This window comes from Pleurodeles waltl, chromosome 5 (genome assembly GCF_031143425.1).
Source record: "Pleurodeles waltl isolate 20211129_DDA chromosome 5, aPleWal1.hap1.20221129, whole genome shotgun sequence".
Classification (NCBI taxonomy): Eukaryota; Metazoa; Chordata; class Amphibia; order Caudata; family Salamandridae; genus Pleurodeles; species Pleurodeles waltl.
In genome coordinates, this window is record NC_090444.1 from 815,197,876 (window position 1) to 815,224,093 (window position 26,218).

The following is a 26,218-nucleotide window of genomic DNA, read 5'->3' on the forward strand; positions in this document are numbered from 1 at the left end:
ATTTTTGGAGATTTGCAGTACAGTGTGTACTCCCTTGCATTGTGACTTGTGATACAGGTGACCTTGTGTCTTAACTGGGGGTGAGATGATAGTTGCATACACAGAATCAACTTGACAGTGGTGGTAACACGGTTGCATCTATGTACCCTACACATCCCATACAATTTGACATATGCAATAGATTATTTTAAGCATCTGTGAGACCCTTTGATTTGGCAAGGTGACATTGTGCAAAACACCTCCATACGTTGTGAGCACTGACGTGTTAACAATTGACTATTCACTGGTTTCACATGTGTGATAAGTTCACTGCAGACCTATTTCTCTGCCCTTGCCAAGTCGACTCAGGTTGTTCCTTGTTTATATACTACTGAACATGTGCAGGTTCCGATGGCTAACTTGGTTGTGAGGTTGTCATTCAGAGTTTCAGAAGGTCCGTATGGCAGTACATCTGTTGTGTGTGTGTTAATTTGTCGCAATGCGTATGTGTAGGAATGCGCACTTTCAATATTGTCCCATCAAGATTTGTTCTTCGCACATTCACTTGCTTCTTGGTAGTGGGAAATGTGAGAGCAGGAGTTATGTGAGATATTGGAACGGCCTCAATGATTGCACGTGACCTTCATTGTACTGCTCATCATGCTATGTGTATCATGGTTTTTGAGCTGCAGCTAAAAACATTACACACCCCTTACACAGTACGTATTGATTTGAAGGGTGTGGGATTGAGTGTTATTGATGTGATATTGAAAGTTTCTTCTTCGCATATGTACTGCCAGTTGGGGCCATGTGTTTGTCATTGTGTTGTTTTTTAATTGTTCCCTTGTGTCTGTGGAGTGGCATCAGTTGTCATTTGTCCCTCGATGTGTCTCCCATTGGGTGAAGATATGAAACATGCCTAGCGGTGCCACAACCTCAGTGTGTTCCTGCCAACATGTCGATGTCGTGGTGTATGTTTTGTGTGTTCTAGAGGGTTGCTGTGCAGTGTGTATCTAAGTAAGTTTATGTACTTACCAACAAGTAGTCCATTTCCATATCGTCCATCCTGGAAGTGTTGCTTGATGGTGGGGTGACGGAAGATGAATGAATCATGTACACTCCCAGGATACTTTGCCACGATGTTGGTGATCAATCCCTGGTGATCGACAATGGCCTGCACATTGATGGAGTGTGTGTGCTTCCTGTTGCTGTATAGATGTTCGGTTGCAGCAGGTGGCACAATGCATACATGTATGCAGTCAATAGCACCAAGGACGTGTGGGAAGCCATTAATTAGGTAAAACCCTTGTTTTGTCTCCTGCTGCTTCTGCTGTGTGTTGGGAAGCAGATGTGGTGGGGTGCGAGTGAGATGATGGCATCCAGTACCTTGCGGAGGAAGGCGGAGAATGATGGCTGTGAGATCCCAGCAACCAGGGCGCCAGTGGTTTGAAAGGAGCCACTTGCCAACATGTGTAGTACAGCTAGCAGCTTGGTTTCTGGTGGAATGGTGCAGGGTGTCTGCAAGCTGGGTGCCAACTGGGCTCAATGTTGCGCAGCAGCTGCTAAATGGCTTGCCAGTTCAGCCTGTACCTCTGAATGGTGTCTTGTTGGTGGAGTCCCATAAGTGTTGCCCTGGTGCAGAATATCCTCTCCTGCCTTCTGCGTTGCCTTTGGGGTCCCTGCTGGTGTTGTGGAAGCTGCTGTTGTTGTTCCTGTGCTCTGCGTCTGCGTGCATGCTGGATGAAAAGCACCTCCATGTCTTCCTTTTGGAGCTCTGCTGTTGCTTCTGTGTGGTTTCATTAAATACAGGTGTGTTTGCTCCATTTTAACACCTGCCCTGTCCCAGGCGTTATTTTTTTACGCAAATCGGGTTGTGCGTCATTTTCCGCCTCCGCCTCCCGGCCACGCGTCATTTTTGCGCAGTAGTATAAATAAGGCGCACGGGTGTTTAAGTAATTTTTTTGATGGGAACGCCTACCTAGCATGTCATTAACGCAAGGTGGTTTCCCGCATCCAGAAAATGACGCACACGGTGGGATTTTGGCATTCGCTGCCTTAGGCGCCAAAGTTTAAATATGGTGCACGGTTTGCGCTGAATGTGCATCAAAATCTTTGACGCAAATTCGGTCAAACAGAGTATAAATATGCTCCCAAGTGTGTCAGTGTATGTATTAGTTTATACCTGGATATATCAGTGTCCATGTGAGTTTGTCACTGTATGCAATAATGTGCTCCAGGGTGTCTCACTGTATGAATAAAAGTTTCAGTGTGCAAATGACAGTGAACCTGAGTGAATCAGTGTATGCATCATTGTGTGCTTGTGTGTGGGAGTTTATACATCAGTGTACTACTAGATATGTGAGTGTCACTGTATCAATCTCTCGCTCCCTGGGTGTCTCAGAGTATACATCACTGTATATCTGAATGATTCTCTGAATGTATCATTGTCCACTTGGCTGCATCACTGTATGCACAAATATGTGGCTGGATCTGTTAGTAAATGCAGAATTGCAACCCTTGTTGTATCAGTAGATGTAAGAGAGTGTGTCTGGATGTTTCACTGTGTACATCAGTGTGTGCCTGGCTCTCTCAGTCTATAGATAAATGTGCATCTCTGTGTCCCACTACTTTCATTACTGCATTCCTAAGTGTCTAAGTGCTTCTGTCAGTGTATACCTGGATGTGTCAGTGTATGCATCACTGTCACCTAGGTATTATAGTGTATGCATTACATTGCACTTAGGTGTCTCTGTCAGTGCATCAGTGTCCACCTGGTGGTGTCAGTGCATGCAGCAGTGCATGCCGGGGTGTGTCACTCTACCCAGTACGCGTCTGGGGATGTTAGTCTCTACATCACAGTTTGCATAGATCTGTCAGTGCACTGATCAGTGAGTGCCTAGGTGTGTCAGTATATGCATCAGTGCGTCCCTGATTGTGTTATTGAATCTATCAGTGTGATCCCTGGTGTATGGCTTGGTATATTAGCATCTGCATTGGTGAATACACAAGTGGCTTTATGACTATTTCACTAGATACAAGACTGACTGTATCTTTCCTTATTAACTATATAAGTAACATATGTTCTAGTAGAGTGTGTATATACCTGGGCATATGCCTCTACAACCTTTCATCTCAGTCAGCAAAACTCAGAACAACATGCTTCATCTTTGAATAAAAATACACTCTCTTCTATACAGTAGTCTGCATGCATCTCACTTAAAGGGTGACTTTTCTCTCAACACACAGTATAAACCTACTTTACACACTCTCTGAAGCCAAGTGTACTTAAAAATAAAACTGTGTTCCTGTGCTCACAATCAGTACCCTAAACCATATTTAAACCACAATTTATATAAAAATCAATATTATCTATATACAAAACTACATATAGCATGCAGTATATATTACATCCTAAATATGGCCCTCATTATGACATTGTTAATAAATCCCACTTACTGCCACACTGACTGCCACCAACTTACTGCCGCTGTGGCCGATATCCGTTCACCATATTATGACACACACCAATCTGTCAGTATTCAGCCACATACACAAATCCGCCAGCCCAAAGGTCAGTGATAAACTGTCGGTATCAAAACTCACACCATTACACCAACAGAAGTACACCCATCACATTATGACTGACGAATCACCACGGCGGACATTCAATGGCAGTAAACCATTGGCAGTACATACCGCCGAGCTCAAAATGGACACACACAAGCAAAACAACACCACATTGGACAATTCAAACAACACACACCTGACATCCATACACACACCACACACCCATACCACTACAAAACACCCACCCACATTACCCACAACCCTTTACAAACAACAAGTACTTCCAGGAGATTGACACCAAGATCACTGACACAACAAGAGCCACACACTATTCACACCAACACACCACTGACGCACCCCACATCACACACCCCAACACATTACCCAACACACCCTCACCTACACACCTCACACAACACCCATAAAACCACAAAGACATCCCCGTTTGACAGAGGAGGAGCTAAGGGGCATGGTGGAGGAAATTATCAGGGTAGAGCCACAGTTATTTGGAGCACAGGTGCAGCAGATATCAATAGCTAGGAAGATGGAGCTATGGCGGAGAATTGCAGACAGGGTCAACGCTGTGGGACAGCACCCAAGAACTAGGGATCACATCAGGAAGAGGTGCAACGACCTATGTGGAAAGGTACATTCCATTGCAGCAACACACCAGCTCGCTGTACACAGGAATGGTGGTGGACCCGCACCTCCTCCCTTATAACTAACAGCATGAGAGGAGCAAGTCTTGGCAAGCCTGCATCCTGAGGGCCTGGCCGGAGTAGAAGGAGGACTGGACTCTGGTAAGTCAACTCTCTACTACTACTACTCCCCTACTTGCATGCCATCACATACCCCCACCCTCACTCCCATCGCTCCACTCCATCACATCTCACTCATCCCATTGTCAAGCACTGCATGCTCTAACAATGCATGGACACCACTCACAGCCCTGCATGGGCACTCATCACTAAAGCATGCACGCTAAAGAGAACTAATCATCCCACCATAAACCAACGTACACAAATCAAAGCTGCCAGGGCAAATACAACCAAAGAGGGCAAGCCACGGATGCACAATATGTCAGACACAGAAACCATAACATATCATTTACATCCCCATAGGTACCCCAGCCAATGTCAGCGGAGAGGAGGTGCCATCAATATCCAGTCCCCCAAATGAAGAGGCCCACAGTGATGAGAGCAACTCTGGCCTTCAGGATCAGGGTGGCCTACCTGGCCCATCAGGGACCTCTGGACAGCTGGTTACCCAGGCCCAGTCACACACCACCACAGAGCCTACCCCATCAGGAAACACCACAACAGCACCCACCCAGCAAACCCACACCCCTGTCCCCAGAACACGTCAATCAGCAGGGTGTCCAACTCTACAGGGACCCCAGGCCACACCTCATACCTAAGACAATCAGGGACCTGGGGTCAGTGGCAGTGGGCACAAGGTTCAGGGGACAGAAGCACTGGCCAACAGGAAAACTAGGAGGACTGCTGTGTGCCAGGGGGAGGACAGCCCCAGGGAGCCGACTCTCCAGGAAGCACTTGCAGAGATCCTGGGAGCCTATCAACATTCCCAGGACACGATGGGCCAGATCCTGGACAATGTGCAGGAGAACAGGCGGCTGCAGGAGGGACAGCACCAGGGGATCAGGGAGGACTTGCAGACCATCAACAACACCCTGATCTCCATAGCAGGGGTGCTGGCAGACATGGCCAATATTACGAGGGAGGCAGTCTCACAACAGCGGGCCCCTGCCACTAGCCAAACATCTGAACTGCCTTCCACCTCCACTACCGCTAGTGGACAGGAGGCCCCGCCACAGGACTCACAGGCCACCAGCACCCCTCCCCTTGCAGAAAGTGAACCACCCCGCAAACGTTCCCTGCGATCCAGACAGAAGCCAACGACACTGGCCAAAACCCTCACCAGGAAATAAGACTCTCCTGATTGTCACCCTTGTGTCCCACTCAGTCACCCTGTCCACCTTGAACTGCCATTGCTCCCCTTCCTATGTCCCCTTGGACAATGCACCTGTGTTACAAACAGACTGGAACAATACCCTGGGCTTTTCTCCATCATCACCCCATCCCATTGCACTTGCCCCTCTTTTAACACTTCAATAAACACCCTTGGTAAAAAAATAAGTTTGGAGTATGTCATGTATATCAATTATGTATTGAAATAAATACAAACATTGCAATTCAACTGTACAGAAAATGAGCATAGATTAATGACCTGTAGCTGGCTGCACAGACCACACCAGGAGTATATGTGAGGTCACCAACATCTGCAAAATGAATTGGCAGAGGGAACAGTAAGTGGGCATAGAAGTGGGAAATATCAGCATGCCAGTGACACAGAAATTAAAACAAATGTCTTTGAAATGTGAAGTAACACTGTCTTACGTGTGTGTCATTGGAAGTATTGTCTGATCACAGATGTTCTCTTGTCCTCATCCTCTGCCTCCTCATCCTCACTGTCCACAGGGTCCACTGCTGACACATGGGCATCTCCAGCCTCCTCCTCCTGCAGGAATGGGACATGGTGTCTGAGGGCCAGGTTATGCAACATGCAGCATGCCACCACTATCTGGCAGACCTTCTTGGGTGAGTAGCACAGGGATCCACCTGTCGCATGGAGGCACCGGAGCCTGGCCTTCAGGAGGCCAAAGGTACTTTCAATTATCCTTCTGGTTCGCCCATTGGCCTCACTATAACGTTCTTCTGCCCTTGTCCGAGTATTTCTTACAGCGGTCAGCAGCCATGATAGGTTGGGGTAACCAGAGTCACCAAAATATTGATGGACAACATTTAGCCACACACTATCCCATACGGCCCACATCATACCCATACACCAACATCTACTGGGTGGGAACCAGGGCTCACCTGTTAGCCACACACTGTGCCTCTGTAGTTGGGCCATCACATTTGGGATGCCGCTATTCCTCAGGACAAAGGCATCATGCACAGAAACCAGGATACTTAGCATTGACGTAGGAGATATGCTGGTTCGCAACACACACCATCTGTACATTCATAGAGTGGAAACTATTCCGATTTCTGAACACCTGTTCATTCTGGCGGGGAGGGACAAATGCAATATGTGTTCCATCAATCGCCCCAATTATGTTGGGGATATGTCCCATTGCATAGTATTCGGCCTTCACTGTGGCCCAATCTTCAACCTGGGGAAAAACAATGTGGCTGCACTCTTGTCAGCATGTTTGAGAACATTGGTTGTAACATTCCTGCTGCAAAGCCCACTGTCACGAAAGAACCAGTTGCCGGGAAATGGAGCACTGATAGCACTTGCACAAGAGGGGAGATCCCAATGGGGTGACGGATAGAAGATATCAGGTCAGGCTCCAATTGGGCACACAGCTCTGTGATTGTGGCCCTGTCAAGTCTGTAAGTGAGAATAATGTGCCAGTCTTCCAGTGTTGCCAAGTCCACCAGGGGCCTGTACCTGGGGGTATGTCTCCATCTCCTATTAATCCGCAGCGGTAGCAATGTAAAGGACAAAAGAGTGAGGAGCCCGTCACAAACTGAACAATGGAGCTACCACAGAACTTTGCATCTTGTTAACTTGTAATGGGTCAGTTTGATTTGTCCAGTATGTCTTAATATCACCAGTCACACAGCAATTTTCCAGGGCCTGCCTCCCCAGAAATGGCATCCACCTGTCCTGTGTGGAGGGATAGGTGGAAGTGAGGTAATTCCACTGACGTTGTGCACCGTTGCAGGAGGCGGTCGGAAACCACTGTGCAACTCCTCATTGGTTATAATTGGGCCCTATCGGTTACAGTGGCCAATGGTGATCTACGCCGGCGGTGACAGTATGCACCACCGCGGACGTGACTGCCATTGTCTATCTGATTCCTCACTTGCTACCTGACCTTCCACAGGAGAGGACCTACACTGCATGTGCTGCATGACCTGTGTCTTGAACCTACCACGGCCGTGTGACGGGGGAAAGGGCCCCAGCTTTCACATCAGAGGAATTGGAGAGACTGGTGATGGGGTCCTACCCCAGTACGGACTTCTGCATGGGACTCCAGACCAACAGGTGAGTACACTGTGGGCACGATGCATGTGGCATGAATGCATCAAGTGGTGTGTTTGAAGGCCTCGTGCAAGGGGTGGGCGGCATACAGGTTGTGTGCTGGGCCAGGTGTGTGTAAATGTTGATGGAAACGGGTATGGTGGGCCATATGTTTAACAGGCAGGACTGTTTGTCTAAATCTATTTTTTTGTGTGTACTGCCTCTGCAGGTCAGTGCCCATCAAAAGAAGTGTATATGGCATGCCATCGCCAAGGAGGTGCGGACCCTGGGGGTCTATGGCAGGCGGAGCACCCACTGTCGCAAACGGTGGGAGGACCTGAGATGCTGGGCGTGGAAGATGGCGAAGGCCCAGCTGGGGATGGCCTCCCAATAGGAAGGGGTGCCCATCGAACCCTGACCCCCCTGATGGCCCGCATACTGGCGGTGGCCTATTCAGAGTTGAATGGACACTTGAGGCCATCACAGCAGCCACAAGGGATTGAGTTCAGTGCCCATCATTACAACTTTCGCATGGTAGGGTGGTATGCGGGTGGGGGATCAGTGTCAGTGGGTATCCCTAGGCCAGGCATGACATTGCAGTGTAGGTCCCCTGGTGGCTAGGGTTCAGAAGGGAAAATCTTGCTACCTAGCTCGTAGGCATCCACTACTGGTCAAAGCTGCGTGAGTCCCAGGTGTGCTGCATTTGGCGTTGTGTGCCCCTCGCCATGTTTTGGCCGCCAACTATATCTCTGGTAGTACTATGACATATTGCGTAGGCCTGTTCCCTGTGTGTGAGGGTGCTGTGTACGCCAACAGTGGTGTTGGTGCAGCCTTGACCAAGTGTATTCTATGTCTCTTCCCCTCCTTTTGTTTGTCATCCTGTCTTTATGTGCATTGGCATCATCTGCGGGAGTAGCAGAGGCACCGGCGGCGGAGGGAGCTGCATCACACAGGACCCAGGAGGCAGAGTCCACCGACGCTGAGGGCACCAGTGGGACGGAGGGCGAGGGGAGCACCATGGCGGAGACTGGAGGGGACAGTTCTGACACACATACCTCCTCTGATGGGAGCTCCCTAGTGGTGGCGGACACTTCTGTGACCACCCCAGATACAGGTACATCCGCTACCCCCTGTAGCAGCACCACCCTCCCAGAAGCCCCTCAGCAAGTTCCCTGTGCCCCTCACCCAGGAGGGTGGGCATCTCCTTCCCCCCAGGTACCTCAGGCCCTGTCCCAGTTAGCCCTGATGCCCTGAGTGAGGAGGCTATTGACCTCCTGAGATCCATCTCTGTAGGGCAATCAATCATTGTGAATGCCATCCAGGGGCTGGCAGCCCAGATACAACAATCTAATGCATTCCTGGATTGGCGGCCCAACAAATATCGATTCAGGCTCTGGCCTCCTCTTTGATGGCAGCCATTGTCCCTGTTTCTACCCTCCCCCCTCCAACTTCAACTGCCCAGTCCCATTCTCCTCAACCCCAACCCATCCGAATCACACAGGTAGACAAGCATGCACAGAAGACAACACCCAAGAGTGTCACAGACAAACACAAGCACCACACTTCATTCCACAGGCACTCACACAAACACCACCCAGTTGCAGACACACCAACATCCACTATTTCTGCTGTCTCCCCTCCACCACATCCCATCCAGTTCCATCCACACCCACACCTGCATGCACTACATTATAATCCACTAATAGAATCACCACACCAAGCAGAACACACACCTCACTGGCAGATACCTCCACAACAGCCATGCACACGTCCCCTGTGTCCTCTCCCACTGTGTCTGTCCCCCCCTCCTAAAGTACACAAACGCAAACACTCAGACACCCAACAGCCATCCACCTCACAATAGCATACAGCCCATGCACCAGCACCCAAAAGCAGCAGACAGACACCTCCAACAACCACTCTCTCATCCTCCACTCCCATTCCTTCTCCCTCTTCCCGCCCCAATGTCCATACAAAACTGTTCCTATCCACCATTGACCTCTTCCCTACCCCTACCCCCGTCCTGCATGTATGGGCAGGACAGGAAGCACCCAGCCAAGCACCTCAGCCACACAGTCCACGGGCCCAGTCGTCACCACACCCACTGGTGGTGGAAAGGGATCCATGCCACATGTCCTGAAGGTGAAGGAGCCTGCACCAGGCAGCCACAAGGGAAAGGAGCCTGCACCAGCAGGCAAGAAGACCAAGGAGCCTGCACCAGCAGGCAAGAAGGGAGAGGAGCCTGCCCCAGCAGCCAGGAAGACCAAGGAGCCTGCACCAGCAAGCAAGAAGGCAAAGGATCCTGCCCCAGCAGCCAGGAAGACCAAGCCAGCAGGCTGGAAGACCAAGTTGCCTGGGCCAGGAACTGTGACGGAGCCCCCACCACCAACCATGGTTGTGCAGCTGTCCAAGGTTGCAGGGGATAGGCAGGAGCCTCCCCCCCACCAGCAGCAACACCACCACTGTGCAGCCATCCAAGGTTGCAGGGGATGGGCAGGATCCTCCCCCCACCAGCAGCAAAACCACCACTGTGCAGCCATCCAAGATTGTAAGGGGTGGGCAGGAGCCTCCCCCCACCAGCAGCACCACCACTGTGCAGCCATCACCGCCAGCTAACGGTATGTATTCCTGCCTCCATGGGTTGCTGTGCAGCTTGCCCCCTCCCATGCCAGTGGGTATGACACCCAGCTGAGATACTGTGGCCAATCACTCCTCAGGATCAAGCACAAGGCATGTTGCCCCCTCCAGAACCAGTGGGTAAGACACCCACATGCCCATCGCTCCTCAGGATCAAGCACAGGGCATGTTGACCCCTCCAAAGCCAGTGGGTAAGACACCCACAAGCCCATCACTCCCCAGGGTCAAGCACAGGGCATGTTGCCCCCTCAACAACCAGTGAGTATGACACCCACCTGAGAAACTGCGGCCCATCACTCCCCAGGATCAAGCACAGGGCATGTTGCCCCCTCCAGAACTAGTGGGTAAGACACCCACAAGCCCATCACTCCCCAGGATCAAGCACAGGGCATGTTGCCTCCTCCAGAACCAGTGGGTATGACACCCACCTGAGAGACTGTGGCCCATCACACCCCAGGGTCAAGCACAGGGCATATTGCCCCCTCCAGAACCAGTGGGTAAGAAACCCAAATGCCCATCACTCCCCAGGATCAAGCACAGGGCATGTTGCCCCCTCCAGAACCAGTGGGTAACACACACACATGCCCATCACTCCCCAGGATCAAGCACAGGGCATGTTGCCCCCTCCAAAGCCTGTGGGTAAGACACCCACATGCCCATCACTCCCCAGGATCAAGCACAGGGCATGTTGCCCCCTCCAGAACCAGTGGTCTTGTTCCATCCCGCAGTTGAGGTACCCCCGCCCCCTGAGGTGCCTGTCTATTTACCAACTGATGCCCCTGCAGTGTTCCCTCTGTGTTGAAGCAGGTGACATGTGTGGCCTTGGACTTTGGCCTGTGGCCATGTGGCCTACGAACCTTGTGGACTGGGCTGTGTCCCTTTTTCAGTACATATGTATATATCTGTTATCTTGCCTAACTTATTTTTTATACTGTGTTGATCTCATTACATTCACGTTTGTGAAATCGTTTTGTCCTTGCATCATTCAGCTGAGTGACGGGGTAAAATTGTTTTTATAACGCATCTGCTTGTGTGTATGGTGTGTGTGTGGGGTGTGTGTTGTGTGTCCCTCTCTTTTCCTCCCCCCTCCCCTGTGTGCTAGGCGGCTGTACTCACCGTCGTCATCTTTGCCGGCGTTGGTGTTTGTGGTGGAAAAGAACGTAGAAGATAATCTGGAAGACATGCAGTTCAGGTTCCATGGCGGCGTGGTTGTTCCTTGTGTCTCCAATAGTGAGTCTTTTCCCTTCTGAGTTCTGTTTCTACCAGGCTTTTGATGTTGTTGATATTGCCCCAGAAAAGGTGGCTGTTTGGCATGTCATAATATGGTGGGCGGAACATTGACTTCTGCCTGGCTGTAGGCGGCTACCACCATGATGGCTGTTGTTTCCGCCCTGGAAGTTGGTGTGGTACATTGGCTGTCTTTCGGAGATCTTTCTGCCATGGTCATAATTTGTCTGTAGTTACCGCCAGCCTGTTGGCAGTATTACCGCCACTTTATCACTAACTGCCAGGGTCGTAATGAGGGCCTATATCTCTTATTGCAGTCTAAGTACTTACATTCTCTCTCTCTATGTCAGTATACAAGTGGCTGTTATTGTCTCTGAATGAGCATAAGTCTCCCTTTATATTTGTATTATTTTCTATCTCCTTAACAGTATACATTAAACAGTATACATATACCTTAAAATAACAAGTGCACCTTTAACGCAATAAAAATTAAAAACACTTTTTTTTCTTCTGTAGACACAGCAACCTCCTCTTCGGCCTGCATACAGTATACCTGACCCCTTCACCTTCTACAGCAAAAAACAATTCAACCTGCTCTCACCTAATTCTTTTTATCATCTCTCAATAGATGTGTGACTCGATGCATGAACTCAACATTGTTTTTATACATACCCATTTCAGAATAGACAAACACATTAAACAATTGTAATCATTAAATTACTCATTAGTGCATTTGCCATACTAGCTTCAGCATACATGAGGAATCACTTTAATATATTGATAAAAACTGGAAACATCCTTATCCAAGTTCGGCTGAATACCTTTCTTATATAATGAACTACTTGTATAATTCCTTTGCATAAATCATAAACCTTGTATTTATATCTTTGATAACACACTGCTCACTTTCTTCAACCTAATATTAATTTATTCGTATAAGAACACATTCTAAAACAAAGTACATTTCACTACACATACCTGATGATTTTCTTTCTTGTGCTCTATGTTTCTCTTTCAGTATCAGTTAGAATTTCCTCACACTGAGCAGACCTCATTAAACCAACCACAAGAATGGAAGTCCACTCTCATAGCAGCCAACCAGTAAAGGCAACCTCTCCAACTCTCCTTTCAAGGTTACTGAGTCAGTAAACCAATCTCAATCTCTCTTTCATGTTAATACAATGTTCTACAACTTCACACTGGTTTGTATAGTTAACCCTTTGTAGTGTTCCTGAAAAGTTAGCCAATACAATGTTAGTTTTGCCGGATCTGTGGATCCAACGCGACGCTTAGCGGGCCCCCCTGTGTAAATTTGCAGGTGGATCCGCGGATCCACGGGGACTTTTGGGAATTATTTTTTTATCTTAAAAAAAAAAATAACATCCCTATAAACACTTTTTTTTTAGAACACAAAACCAAATCATAACATGAAATAATGATTTTGAATCATTACTGTCTCTATATATATCGTAAAACAATGTCACATTCTGGTCTTTCTTTCTATTTCCTTCCCCTCATGCTTCTCTAGCACTGTTACCATGGTTAGAAAGTGTGCAACATTCTGCTGCACCAGGTCACAAGTTCATAACAGTTTCTGACTAGAGCATGCTTAGTTTCAAGCCACATTCATCAGGTGTGGTTGAATCTTTCAGAGTAAACATCCCAGCTATTTTTACTGTTTTCCAATTTTTCTCAACCCAATCCATCATATACTTACAATTCGCATAACCTCACTACCTACCTTCACCCATACAAATATAGCAACAGCAAATGGAATCACTTCTTCCAGACTGTACCTTCTATCCTCCATTTCAACTGATTTTCATTTCATAACTGCCTCATTCAGGTGCAGTCATCGCCTGTGTGCTTCTCCTGATTACCTCGAAGATGCTCAAAGTGTAGATTGTGGGTCACAGCTTTGTGTTTGGGCCAGAGAGAGTGCAAAAATAATTGGTATTGACAGTGGCCTAGGTTTGTTCAATGTGGATATTACTTGGATTGGCCAGCGAGGGTTAAAGTGGCATCAATTACTTTCTTTGGTTGAAACTATTAAATTGCCAACATCAAGACCTTATGATTGTACACTGTGGTGGCAAGGACCTAGGTTTTAGTCACAATAATTGGTTTGGGAATCCTAATGAAAGAAACCTTTGGAAAAGTAAAGATACTTTTCCCACACACTGCCTGTTTCTTTTCAAACATTTGCCAAAGGCAGAAGTGTAACTGGTCAACTAAGTTCTGCCACCAAATACAGAAATCCAGGAAACATGTCAATAAAACTGTTTCTGCATTTCTCAGGGACCATAACATGACAAATGCCTATCTGGATGGCATTCACAGTGCTGTGTCTGACCTACAGAGATCTTTTCAGACTCTGGCCTCCTCTTGGATGGCAGCCAGTTTCCTTGGCCATTCTGTCCCCCCTCCAACCTCTTCTACCCCTTCCAGCACCCCACTCCCTTCACCCGTCCAAAGCACACATTCAGACTTGCTGACAAGCACATCAACACACAAGAAGCACACTTCCAAACACAAGCACCACACCTTCCACCACAAGCATTCACACAGCCAACATACACCTGCACACACAACAACGTCCACTTCCCCCAGTGTGCCCACCTCATGCGCCTCCCTGTCTGTCTCCTCTAAATCCACACCCTCATGCACTGCACCTTCACTCATTGTTACTGCTCCTCTTCCTGCACTTACCACAATAGTAGACAGCCATACATGCACCCCATACACCACACCTACACTCAAAACCTCTACTGTTGTTGACACATGCAGCACACTCACCAGACTTGCAGACACCCACGCAACATACATCCACACTGGCTGTCTGTCTTCTCCCACTGTGTCCACCCCCACCTCCCAAAACACACAAACGCACCAAGACATCCACCCATCAGACATCCACCACACCACAGCATAATGAGCAGTCACCTGCACCCACTACATGCACCCCTACAACCCATACATCTACTCCCTCTGCCTCCACTCCCACTCCCTCATCCATGCCCACCCCAATTGCTCCAAAAAAAGTTTCCTCTCCCGTGCTGACCTCTTCCAACCCACTGGCTCACCCCATCTTGTCCCCAAATGTGCCCAACTCCTTGCCCTTTCTGCTCCTTCCACATCATAGCCCACCCCTGCCCGCCCTTCACATTCCTGTGCCCCTTCCCCAGATAAGAAGAAGGCCCGGACAGAGCCTAGGCCATCCAGCTCCACCCGAGCAAAACAACCCCCACCCCCTTCAAAGGAGAAGCCCACCCCCCCTCCACCTTCCAAAAGAAAGTCAAAGCCCCACCCCGTTGAAAATCCCCACCACCTCCTACCCCCCTTCTGTCAGGTGCCTGGATGCCCATATGTTGCCCCATTATGTGGAGTACCAAGCACTTGTGGGAGTCAGGTTGGGCCCGTTGTGGCCTATGACAATTGTGAAAATACAGACTGGCCATTGGCCCTGTTTGCACTGTTTGGTTTGTGAGCTTGTGAATTTAGTTTCTGTGTGGCCTGTGTTTGGGCTGCACGCCCTTAAACCCTGGTCATTCGTTCCACTTTTTTATGAGTGTGGGGCTTTTGTGTGTACTATGGTCAAGTTGCATTTGCCTTGTGTAGGGTAAGTACCTCTTGCTGTGGAGTGTAAGACTTGTGCTGCTGGGAAGGGTTGGGGGGGCGTTGCAGGATGGGTGGAGTAGGTGGATATGTAACTGTGCCCTTTCCTACCTTGTGTCGTAGGCTAAGGTACTTACCGTCGTCGTCTTCGTCGGCGGTCTTGGTCGTGGAGGTATATGGCAAGGAGCAGGGCTGGCATGATCTACAGATCTCTATCCATGGCTGCCACAGTGTGTTCTGTGGGACTCCGGTGCATGGTTCCTTATATTTGGTTCATTTCCGCCTGGCTTTCTGTGGCAGTGGTTCCCGCCCCGGAACTGGCGGAGGAATGGTGGTTCATAATTTGATGGGCGGGTTGGGCCTTTCCGACAGCCTGTGGGCGGACTCTGCTGTCGTCGGCAGCACTCAAATCCTGGCGGTGGGTGGTTCGCGAGGATGCCAGTGTGTTGTTTGGATCATTATTTGGCGGACCGGACCGCTCCTCTGTTGGCGGTTTCTACCGCAGGCAGAGCAGAATGGACCACCATGTTCATAATGAGGGCCTATGTTGGGGACCCTGATGGTGTGGTAACTACCCGATTGTTGAAACCTACTGCAGGGCATGTTCTTTATCTGATTTTACTGCATAGATCCCTTGTGTTTTAAGGGCCTGTAGTTCCCTCCCTAGTGACTGGTGTGGCGGTGGGGGTGTTCTAAGAGTCAACATTACATAATCACTGTCGATCTGCTAATCTTTCTTTTCACAGAAGACACCTCCCATAGGGCTCGGTTGTTCTTCCCTTTTTTCAGTTTGAACCCTGTGTATATCCTTTCCAAAAAAGTAGTCATGTGGTCTAATGGTGTGTATTCAAATGTGCCATCCTGGGGCCAGGCATGTGCATGTTTTAATATTACTTTGTGCCATTCTTTACAGTGTTTTTCTATCCTGGCCTTATCTCCAGGAAACACCTTTTGCATATGTTTTAAAAGGGACCCCATGTCTCTTTGGGGAACTGGCCTTATATTTTAGTCCTGTCTTTGTGTTTCAGCTCACCTACCCGATCTCCCTAATTTTATGATTTCTATAGTAGTTAGTTGCATTTTCTATTGTATCCTTTACACCATAATGGAATATTTCCAGACTTCACATAAATTCCCGTTTGGCCTTGAAAGTCAGACATCTTAATCCCTATTCTCTGAAAGACTTTATCCACACTTATGTCTTGGGCAGATGCATTTATGGGTGGCCTAATAGGATTATTACCTGATGCAGTCAACACTATAACGTTATCATGAATGTATATAACTATTTGTGATGTTTGTGGGTCACTGATATCCTAAAATCCCACAATTTATATCGTCTGTGAGAAGAACTAGAAATTTCCAATATTAGGGGTGAGTCCGTTATTATTCCAGGGATGAAACAATACAATGGGTGTCGGTAGTCCCACTGAAATGTTAATATGACTTCAATTCTGTCACTGTCCACAAGGTGGCATCAGTGTCACACATGAAGATCTACATACTTTATATTTTGGTCAGTGCCTTCACCATTGATAGATGAGATTATCTTTCAAACTTAAAGTCTAAATAATAGAGTAACTCAGGTGTTCTATTTTTGGAAATGTTTCTAATCAGTTCTTTGAAGCCCACATCTAATCATCTGACAGATCTGCTTCTGTCACTTTAATGTTGTTCGTAGACCTAATGGTGGGTACTATCAATAGCTAGTCATTCCTACGTTCTTCCATTAAGGGATTATTAGGTGATAATGGTATTGCGGGTCTATTGGGGTCAGTGTTATGGAGAGGGCAACATCAATTAGATGCAGAATTAATTCACTACCTAGCTGATACTTGTTTTATATGTCCTCCTCTGTTTGTTCAAACAGTGTGACCCTCAGACTTAAAATCCTATCTTGCCTTCTGTGCCCTCTCTGCAATCCAAAATCCTCTTTCTACTTGCCATTAAATACAGAGCAGCCATATATTGGTCCCTAATATTCCATGCAAAAATCGTTTCGAGCTTCTGTCTGAGGGAAGCGCTGTGATTGAGGTCCACGACCCTCTTACAGCTGCTAGGGCTATTGAAGCTGCCTCTTCCCTGCCTATTACTACTGACATGTGTTCTGATGTGTCTGACAATGCAGCTAAATTGCCCTTAATTCTCCAGAGAGTAGACGAAATTAAGAATCTAGTCTTGCAGCTAACTAAACTGCTACAAGGGAATATGGCCAAACTATCGGGATGCATTTGCCAGAAGACAGAGGCAGAAGGGGCAGGTGGGACTTTGGCAGCTGATTCTGCTACATTTAATACTAAAGCACGTGAGGGGCTAATTAATCACGCCCAGAGAGCTGGATCCCATAGGAGGGTCGCTGAAGGTAGTATACCTTCCTATATTATGAACCCTAGAAATATACTCACTGGGTGCAATAGTATCCCCCTCGGCGGAGACAAGACAAGGAACGGGGAAGATCCTATTGGAAGCCTCTTTGCCCCATTGAACCGTCAGTCTGCTTCAAGGCAAAATCCTACTTCCAATTTACCGATAAATAGGGATAGCCCTCTGTCAACCAATAGGAAGTTATTTGACAACCATCAAATTAAGGATCCAGCTTGCATTTTTCCTTCTCGAAGAACAAATAGTGCTTTAGGCGGGACTCCTAATAGTATTGGTCCCAGACACAGAGCCAACACTCTTTTCCTAAGCAATGTCCCAAAGTTGCCACCCAGGTCTGTTGAGGACCAAGAGTCTAGACTTAATAAGGTTATTTACTGGATACGCAATCGACAGGGTTGCCTTTCAATTATACGTTCGGACATTCAAAAAACAGAAAGATGGAGTCCCCCTGGGTCAAACCTCGATGTAATCATGATTGTGTTCCACGATAAATTCTTGGCAGACCAACTTATTGACTCTGTTGAACGCAAGGGACAACACAAAGAGCTAAAAGGAGGAGGCATCAGGCTGGCCGCTAATTTAATTGACCCAAAACAGACTCCTGTGTTTGTCCCAATTGCTAATACCAATGAGAGAGGCTCTAGGGAAGAAGGCGTCTTTCTGCATCCGGGGCATGTATGACTGTCTGCCCAGGAAGCCGCCTATCAGGATAATCTAGTGGCACCTTCAATAGACAAATTAGAGAAGTACCTTGCTATCGAGTCGAACTATAAGGATGTTCCATCCCCTAAACATGGGGCTGCATTGGGAACTAATGGGTTATCCATTATGACTTGGAATCTTGCGGGCCTTGCTAGGAAATTGGATGATGTGGACTGGGTTGCCTATATAAAGTCACAAGATGTGTGTCTCTTTCAAGAAACTTGGGCCGAGGGCCAACCAAGCATGGATGGGTTTCTTTCATTTAATATCCCTGCACTGCCTTCAGAGAAAGCAACTGGTCGCGCAAAAGGGGGTCTTTTAATCCTTTTAAATTCAAAGCTCCAATGCGACTATAAGGTTTTAGAATTTGATTGTCCGACTTGATGGGTTTACAAATTTCTTTTAATCAAAATTTTAACATAATCTTAATTAATGTTTACGCCCGTTCTGTTGCACGTGGTACAGAATCACACATTTTAACTTTACTCTTTGACTTTTTAGACACGCTACAAACTAATTCCTATTTAATTATTGCAGGGGATGTAAATTGCACTTTCGAACCCTCAGCGTTTCTTAGTGATTTAACTGCGGATGAGGACGAATTATGGGGTATTGCACAATTGGATGGTGATAGTTATCCTCCACGCTCTCGTGTAGCAACTCAGCTTGCTACACTATGCTTAAAGTTTGGCCTAAGGGCCTGTAATGGTCGAACTCCTTCTGATTTAAACTTGGCACCGACATTCCTACGAGGTTCTGTGGCCAGCGTAATTGATTATTTTCTGGTGGATGTGCGTCTTTGGCCATTGCTGCTAGATATGAGGGTAGATTCAAGATGCGAGAGTGATCACTTTCCATTGTTGCTCACCCTTGCTGGGAATATCTTTGGTAGAACCTTGAATATGCAAACATCAATGGCCCCTCCCCCTATTTTAAACAATGCTTATACAAAGGTGAGGTGGCCAAAAGTCATGTCAAACCCCTATTTGCTATGTAAGATCTACCAAGTGTTCTTAGATAATCTGTCAGCCTATGAAGACTTCGAACCAGAAGCCATTCCACTTCTTGATATTCACGAAGATATGATGGTTAAACTTCAAAGTGTCTTTTATAAAAAGGTAGCCACGGCAAACCGGCAATATGGGGGTTCACCTAACAGCAGTTGGTTTAATGATGCATGCATGAGGGCTAAGACTGAGTTAAGGAAGGCTATACTGGCCGGGTATACGGGGGCAATCAAACAAGCAAGATTCACGTATAAAAAGATAATCCTACAATCAAAGAAAGCTTGGGAAGATGCTATTTGGCAGGACTTGCTAGATGCTACTAAAACAAACAACAATACGCTTTTTTGGGAACTGCTGACTAAGCACGAGAGAGGGGGTAGGTTTATACAAAGGAACCATATTCAACCTGGTACCTGGGTGGATCATTTCTCTCTCTTGTACGAAGGAACTGCCTCCACTGGGACTGTCGATTGTGAGAAAGTGGGATTATACCCCCCAATTTCACCCAATGCTAACCTTGCCACTTCTCCGTCCAGTGGGAATCTATTTAACTCTGAAAGCTATATTTGCTTTTCTCTAGAAGAAACTGCAGACGCCATTAAATCTCTAAAGACAGGTAAAGCCCCAGGCCCTGATAAAATTCCAGGTGACCTTTATAAATCAGAGTTACCCATCTGGACCTGGTATATTAATATGCTGTCAAACAAAATCGCAAAAGGAGGACAGATCCCTGAGACGTGGAAGGGTGCAGAAATTATTCCAATATATAAAAAGGGCAACGTAAATCTTCCAATTAACTACAGACCGGTCAGTTTAATTGACAACCTACAAAAATTTTTTGCAAAACAATTGTTAGTTAGACTGACGAGTTGGGTGACGGAGCAGCAGATCCTATCACCACTTCAGGCAGGGTTCTGCTCTAGAGTTAGCACGGTTGACCAGGTATTTAGGTTGACCGTGCTACACTGGAAATATGTAGTCTTGGCAAAGCAAACACTATATGTCACTTTTGTAGACCTGCGCTCTGCCTTTGACCTGGTCCCTAGAGACAAGCTTTGGGGAGTGCTACACAAAAGAGGGGCACCATCTGATATCATTCATTTATTAACACGTATGCATGAAGGCACATACGCTCAAGTAAGATGGGGTAACCAAGGCGAACTGACTAACAAGTTTCCCATTAAAAGAGGTGTTCGTCAGGGATGTGTCCTAGCGCCACTTTTGTTTTCTTTATTCATTAACGAGGTGGTCCAAGAACTCATGACATGCCAGAATGATGCTCCCAGCTTAGGCAATCAGAAAATCCCAATTCTTCTTTTTGCGGATGACTCTCTATTGATCTCAAAGACCCCTATGGGGCTGCAAATTCTTGTGGATAGATTTAAATCATTCTGCTGGAATTTTGGTTTAGAGCTGAACTCGAAGAAAACAAAATTGATGGTGCTTCGCTCTGGCTCTCGTAAGAAGTGTACGATCAGGTTAGATGGGGCTATTTTGGACCAGGTTAGCTCTATCGACTACTTGGGTGTGAGGCTTACAGACTCACTCCTCTGGGACGAACAAGTCGGTAAGAGTGGCGGGCTTTTGCAACATCGGGCAGCATCCATATTACGCCTTTACAGGAATACGATCGCTAAAGTTGTGTCTCCAGCAGTAAAGATCTATGTGGCCAAGGCACAGGGTGCTGCTGTTTATGGTGCAGAGATTTGGGGCATGACAGATAGCAGTAGGATAACTAAAATTGAGAATAGCTTTGCTCAGGCTCTATGTGCTTGTCCCACTAGCACCCCATTAACCCCCCTTTTTTTAGATCTAGGGCTTAAACGTATAGCCGATTTGATTATCTTACGGCCCCTACTATATTGGGTGAGGCTTTGGGTAGTTCCTGAACTGGCTATATATAAGTCTTCCCTATTAGAATTGTTAAAAACCTCTAACTCCATGTCCATACCATGGATCAAACACGTATCTAGTTGGTTTTGCATGCTAGGACTGAGGAACTTCTGGGAGAATCCCCAGCAACTTGTGAAGCCCCATGTAAAAGTATTGAAGAGAGCTTACTGGTCCCACATATGTAATAATTACATTTCTCAGAAATCGAATGGTCATTTAACTAACTCGTTTATTGATTTTAAATGGTATCCTGAGTTTGAACCATACTTAGATACAATACCTGATTTGTTAGGCAAAAGTTTGTATGCCAGATTTCGATTTGGAACATTACCCCTGAAGGCCTTAACGAGCAGATGGGGACCTAAGTCAAGCTCTGATACCTGTCCTGTATGTGGCATTCCTTCCGAAACAGTAGAACATTTTATGTTTTTTTGTCCCGCCTATTCAATCCCAAGGTTTAAATGGATATATAAAATCTGTAGGGAATTGAATTTAAGGAAATGTTTTTTTAGCTTTGCGGATCTTAAAAAGCCACAATTCAAATGTGACAATTTACGCAGTAAGTAAGTTTTTAGCAACAGCATGGCGCATACGCACTTTTTATTTACAATGAGTTGAAATTGTTTTAAGACGGGCAAACATGGATCATTCTTTTTTTAAATTTTTCTATGACATTATGGTTTATATTATTATATTATATTGTATTGTATTGTATTGCTTTGATGGTCTGTTGGCCGAATAAAGCTTATGTGAAACACACACACAGAGCAGCCATTTAAAAAAATATATCTGACCTGGGGGTGTGGCCAAGCAAGATGGCCATCAAGACGTGTTAGCGGAGAGCTACCTAGCACTCCGCCACAATCCTGCATTACCCTGCCAGGTCCCTTCTGGTTGAACCCTCAGATCCACTACCTAGATCCTGGTCAAAGGCTGGGGTGCGGTTGGCCCACCATTTGACAGGTGGGGATAGCAAGGTTGGCGGCACATAGCTGAGGACTGAAGATGCAGCCTGGTGTGGTGGCTAGTTGCCTGTAGGGGCCCGTGAGGTATGGATAGAGCGTTGCCAGGTGAGAATGTGTCTTTTCGGCCAGTAGGGGGTGCCCAGCTGAACTAGGGGGTGACCTGCAGAAGGGAGGGCCCCTCAGACTGAAGATCCCAGCAGAGACAAGTGCAGGCAGTCTACTGAAGACACAGAGGTAGGCTGTGGTGGCCCACATGCCTATGGTGGGCGGCGAATACCGCAGGGTCCTACACTTACTGGGAGTACTGGACTAGCCACTGTGGACTTCCGTTGGGGCAGTGCAGATGCCTCTGTGACTGGAGGGAGCCCCGTTCCAACAGCGGTGGGAGAAAGGAGCTCCCAAGCCCCGTGGCTGCGGTGGGCCTGACCACGTGGTTGACTGCTGGGGCTGTGGAGATACAAAGATAGGAGCCCCATAGCAGACCGTCAGAGGCAGCGACTCCCTGTCCCTTACTTCAGAGGACTGTGAGCCATCAGAGAGCATCACATGGGGTCAGAGCACTTGACAAGATGAGATGTGCGAATGCATGGGGGGAGACCCACGTGGAGAAGTGTGGGTCCTGATGGAGGAGGCCAGGGCTTTAGTGGCAAACTGCATCCCACAGCCATTGTGTGAGACTATAGGGGCCCTGGAGATGAAAGCCGGACTCAAAGGGGAGGTCTGGGGCCTTCTTCCTCTCCAGTTACGCTTGTTTTCCCCCTCACACAGCTTCTTGCCCCTTGTGCTGGACCACCCACACCTAGGGAGATATCCACCAGCCAATGCCCCACTCTGAGGTACCAGCAGAGTGCCCAATGTGGTGGCGGATTACCTACACTTTCTGTTGCTCCTGGTCACGTGATGGTCTGGGACTGGTGAAGCAGATATTTCAGCGCAGCCCTGAGGACATTCTGCAGTTGGGTAATGTCTTGACACCTCCCTGCAAGTGGCTGAAAAGGGACTTGGCTGAGCACTGTGAGTCCAGCCCCCCAGTGACCGTGCAAATGTGCACTTGGGACGACGATGGGCCCCTGGCACCTGGAAGCACAGTTTGCCCTTAGAGGACCAGCGACCTGGGCATCAAGCATGGTGCGTGGAAAGGCTGTCCAGGAGTCGCAGCAGCTGCACATGGATCATTTTGCAGGAGAGCTAAGTTGGCGTAACCTGGGGGCGAGAACGTGTCCTCTTCGCCGAGCGAGGAATGAGGAACCATCTCGCTCACAGCATCGAGCATCCGGGCATCTTGGAATGCTCCCAGGAGACTGAAGACAAGGACCAGGTACTCACACAAGAAGTGAAAGACCTGACCAACAGTGAAAACACTCTCAGAGCATGCCGCCACTTCAATGAACGCCTGAAGGAGGGGAGATCCAGATTCTGCAACCTGCGATTTGTGGGGTTCCCAGAGAGGGCTACTTCTTGAATGGTTGCTTTGTGACCTGATGGAGACCGGTACCCTGAAGGGAGCACAATACGTATTGTCCCAGATTACACAAGCAGTGTCCAGGCCCAAGGAAAATCCTTTCAGGCTGTCAAACAGCATTTGCGAACACTCAATCTACGCTACTTGCTCCTATTTCTGGCCAAGCTGAAGATTTTGGAGGGGGGTCGCACTTACTTCTTTGGATCCCTGGAGGAGGCCTGGGACTGGCTGGACCAATGGGAGGCTCCCAAGCCCAGGGGGATCCCAGGAGCAGACACATGAGGAATGCAGCCTAGATGTAGAACCAGTGGTTTGGCCAATAGACAGAGATGAGGAATGACACACAGCAGAGATACGCAGCACATAAAAGTGCAACTAGATTGCACACTTGACCTTGCTGAGGAGGAAACTCAATGGGACAATCTCGGAGACAGCCGCCTCACAGGTGTCATCATCGAACCCAGCGTTTTGAGGTCACTGAGCCAGAAGGTTAACAAAGGCAGTGAGAGTTGGGGGGAAAGATGCTTGTCTGCCAGAGGGAGAGTAAGAAGGGAGTATCCCCCACATGAGACTGTATCCTGAGACGCTACCAGCAGAAACACTGACAACCATTATCTGTAAGCTGTGTGGAAGATGCATTGGGGAACTCAAGAAGATCATTGAGTGACACCTAACCTTCTTTGACTCAGTTCAGGGGATGCAACAGGGACTGTTGGGGTTGTTGGTCCCTCCCCACCTGATTGCGACCTCACAAGGAAGCGCCGAGAGGCACAGGATCCTCTCACTTTTGTAACTTTTTTTTTAGACCTTTGTAGATTGTCCATGTGACTTGGGACCATGCTTCAGAATAGTTGAGTGAAGGGTTGCGGTGCTTATCTACCATGAAAATGGGGAGACATCAGTCTTGGGTATATTTTGGTGTTTAACCAGGGAAAGGAGTTGGGAGTTGGGAGGGACTACGTTATGTTCCATGAAGCAGTGTGCCCAAAGTATTATGACTGAGCAGGAGAGCATGTGTGGTGTTGGAAAGAGGGACACACAGAGGACCCCTGTCCCTAGTGGGAGGGACACAAGGTGGCGGAGATACCAATGCACATGACAGGAGGGGTGAAACTCATGTCTTGGAATGCCAGAGGCCTACATGACTACACCAAGCAATATTGTCTACACATCTACCTGAGATGTTATGGGGCAGGCATAGAAATGTTGCTGGAGACCCACATGTTAGATGAGGAAGATGCTAAGCTTAAGAAGAAATTATAAGGTCAATTATACTCATCCACCTACTCATCATACGCTAGGGGCATGTTCAAATGGGTAGCTCCGGGTGTGCCCTTTCATCACAGATAGAGCCAGGCATATTTGGATAGTGTCATTTGTTACTCTATAGACTCCCAGATGGCAAGATAGTTAAATACCTATGCCCCTAGCCATGATGACAAGGTTTATTCCTTGGGACTCCGTGACCTCTTGACTCAATACATAGGAACCCCTTTAATTTGCACAGGAGATTTTAACTGTATCCTGGAATGCCAGCTTGACCAAAGTCCCCTAAGAGTGCTTATCAAGCTGGGCATGACAAACGCACTGATTGAACTCATGCTGCAGGTAGACTGCATAGACATCTGGCGTACTCTCCACCCAGCAAAATGTGAGTTCAGCTATTACTCCGGGGTGTATCACATGTCTAGCAGATTGGATAAGATACTGGGGTTCCGGGAATCGGGTGATGGCATACAGAAGGTGGAACACGGGCAGATTTTTATCGGACCATGTACCTGTGCTCCTCGCGTGCACCTGGGCTTGTGTCTGGCCTGCCATGCTAAACTGGTGACTCCAGTCAGACTCTCTAAGAGACGCAATATTTAGATCAGAACTTAGAGAGGTAATTACTGGTTATTTCACTGACAACAGGGGGACAGCCTGAACAAGGACACTTGACTAGGATGCGCTGAAAGTTGCCCTATGTGGGGAATGTCTCACAAAGACATACGGAGTCAAATGCATGCTACAGGGTAAATTCAGGAAACAAGAGCAGAAACTAGCTAGCCTACAAAGCAACACTTGAGTCACTTGTGCTGCTGAAAAGGAAATGCAGCTGGTGAGGTGTAACATAGGGGAAATCTGGGACAACCAGGATAAATTCACTAGGGAGGACTACAGGCAACACCTGCACCGAGAGGGGGATAAGCCGGAGGAGCTTTTAGCCTTGTTTTTAAGGGGTGAATGGCCCCCACCTGTAATATTGGCACTGTGAAGCCACGTGGGTGGCACAGTGCATATGCAGGCAGCAATAAACTAGGAGCTGAGAAACTATCTGTTTATGCTCCATAAACAGCCAGATGACCGAGCAGATGTGACAATGAGGACGTTTTGACTAGTGTGTGACTCCTAACTCTAACCGTGGAGCAGCCGGAGGCCTTGGACGCAGATCTCACTAGGGAGGAACTGCTGGAGGCCGTTAGGGGTATGCCCAGATTTAAGTCACCAGGTCTGGACAGCCTACCTCCTGGGTTCTATCAGACCTACCCAGCCCTGCTGTTAAACCAGCTTTTAGAGGTATTCCAGGAAGGCCGGTAGTTGGAGACCCTGCTGAAATCCTTGAGGGAATTCCTTATTATCATGCTGCCCAAGACAGAGTACAACCCAGAGCTTGTGGGTGGCTACCGCCTGTTGTCCTTGATTATCACTGGTGCCAAAGTGCAAGCAAAAGCCTTTGCCAAGTGCTT